This window comes from Patella vulgata, chromosome 1 (assembly GCF_932274485.2).
Source record: "Patella vulgata chromosome 1, xgPatVulg1.2, whole genome shotgun sequence".
Classification (NCBI taxonomy): Eukaryota; Metazoa; Mollusca; class Gastropoda; family Patellidae; genus Patella; species Patella vulgata.
This window is the reverse complement of record NC_065879.2, coordinates 94,380,767-94,383,290: the sequence shown is the minus strand read 5'-3', so window position 1 is coordinate 94,383,290 and position 2,524 is coordinate 94,380,767. Positions and strand designations below refer to the sequence as shown.

The window sequence follows — 2,524 nt, the reverse complement described above, 5'->3', positions numbered from 1 at the left end:
GCAAAACAAATTTTGGGAACCAAAACCACATGGTTCCATATTTGTCTTGATGATCACCCTAAAGATAAGTAAAACATTAATTTCTAGCACTGAGAATCTCTAACATAGTAGTTAGGGAGCTAGGTTCAGGTTGTTTCGAAAATCGCGTACAAAATTTCTACTACGTTAGATGAGTGGACAGCGGTGTTCAATAATCTGAACCTTGATTCTTAAGTTGCGGGTCCCCTTCCCATGGGGGTTGGGGGTCCGACAAAGCGTTGAATTTTCAAGTTTAATTCCACTTTAGCGTACAACAATCAACTTTTGTGCATAAGTCGACAAACTTCAGATGCCGCCAAAAACACTGCTTAAGAAGACACCTGACCCTTCCTTCCTCCCTTAAGAACATCCCCTTTACCCCCTGAGAGAGGGGTTAATTCGACTTCCGCATATGCCAAATCCCCTTCCATCCCGGATAAGAACGACAAAAAGGGGGGCGTATAGGTGAAATGAACAAAATGACGATTTAATTCGACTTATGCGTACAACGATCAACTTTCATGCATACGTAGACAGGGGGCAGTAGTAAAAAAAAACATCATATGTCAAGTCAAAAAATATGCACTGGACACGGGTAGACCACCCACCCCTTAAAATCTTGCGTAAAAAAATTTGCACCATCATTTTTAAGAAAAGACCACCCAAAAATCATGTGCAAGAAAATGTGTTCCTCACAGTTGCTTATTAGACCACCCTAAAATCTTGTGCAAGAAAATGTGTTTCTTGAAATATCTCATTTTAGACCACCCAAAAGTATGTGCAATAGGCCTACCTAACTACTAAAAGGCTGAACAATAGAACAAATGACAAGACGATATGTTATAAATACAGTATTTATATTGAGTGGATGTTCGCCAAAATTCTGAGTCTGAATTATTAGCAAAGATAGTCTAAGACTGCCCATATGCAGAGACAGGCTAAAATATATGAACTTAGGCTTGTACCTATTCATTTATTGTGCTTTCCCTGATCCAGCCTGATCCACTCAAATCTACTGATCACAGGTTGACCAATTTTGACCAGAGTGTGAAGAAGTAAAAGATTCCCCAAATCTCATCTCGGCATGCTGCGGTGTTGTGGGTAAAAAAATATGTTGACCCTCTCCACACGACGTGTTTATTCGGAGTGGGCTGGCAAACCAAATTGACAGGACAAAAGTCGATCAAATCACGGGATAACTATTGAATGAAATGATAAGGCTTTGAAATATTAATGAATATTTATGTAAATAAACATATACAAGAAACAGGAGTTACAGTACAAACATAAACAAGTTGACAGTTTTCTTTGTTGACAGTTCTAATTCAATAATTAGAGTCCACGAGTCACGGAATTCACAGTTCACAGAGTTCATGGTTCACAGAGTTTATGATGTCTATGGAGATTGCCATGTTAAAAAGCATGGGTTTTCACGAAATTAAAGTTCACTTTCCCCGGAGGAATTATAAAATTAATCATAGTCGTCACTTTACGACACACACATATAAAGTTCACCATTCACTTGTATCACAATTGTCCTAAAAACATAGTTACCAAACACCACACTGAGACCGGGAAAAAAAACAGTATCGACACGGCATTGTAACATGCTTAAGGGTGAATTTTGCGTTTTGATTGGTGGATTAGACACTGTCGATTGGACAATATATAACACCCCTCTGTTTTAGAAAGGCGAATAACTGCGTATATAAATATTACCGGTACAGTGTAGGCCTACTTTTTTTTCATTTTGTGCTCAGCCATCTTCCTCAACTCAAATCATTATTGACAAATATCTTCAAGAAATTCTGCTCAAATGACCATCACACTATTTTCAAACTTCATCCAAACACATCTCTGAAATATATAAAACAGAAGAAAATCAGTCATAAACAGGCATCATAAATTATTCGTAACTAAGCATAGCAGTGCCAGTGTGGACAATTTTGTTTTGTTTTTTTGCACTCCGTCTCCGCAGTGTTTACTTTAGGCTAAAGTGGACAATTTAAATCAAAGTTTGCTCAAATTCTGAATAACATAATCCGCCTGATAATGAGTTTAGTCTCAAGAAATTGTTTGAAAATATACTCACTAGAGTAGGTGAGGTGAAATAGCAGCTGTGATGGGCCTAGGATAACGGGAAATTATGCTAAAATTGACAATGATTGACAACACGTCAGAACGATATTATACATAGCAACCACTTGAATCCTAGGCATCACATAGTTTTATAAGGGTATTCTGAGGGGTGTATGCAAGAACTGCTCTTCTCTGAACAAGAACTAGTTCAACTAGCAATAAAATTGTGTTGACGGTCTGCAATTAAAATAATGAAGTTTAACAACTCACCCATGTTAAAGTTATCGAAACTTCGAAAGTGTGTTAGCCACAATTCTAACCCTAACCCTTCAGAACAGTTTTAGATAAACCTAACCCTAACCCTAGGAAAGATATTTCTCAGATATTCAAGATCAAGTATTGTGCAGTGTGTAGCCATCGTTGTTGC

The 2,524-nt window shown here is 37.6% G+C and overlaps 1 long non-coding RNA gene across 1 annotated transcript; it reads right to left on the bottom strand.

The window, feature by feature from the left end:
* Positions 1-1,246: 1,246 nt before the first annotated feature.
* Positions 1,247-2,524, bottom strand: LOC126818913 (uncharacterized). Its single transcript, XR_007679408.1, has 2 exons — positions 2,368-2,524; positions 1,247-1,875 (listed from the first exon to the last, which is right to left on the bottom strand). It is a non-coding gene; the product is annotated as an uncharacterized LOC126818913 (long non-coding RNA).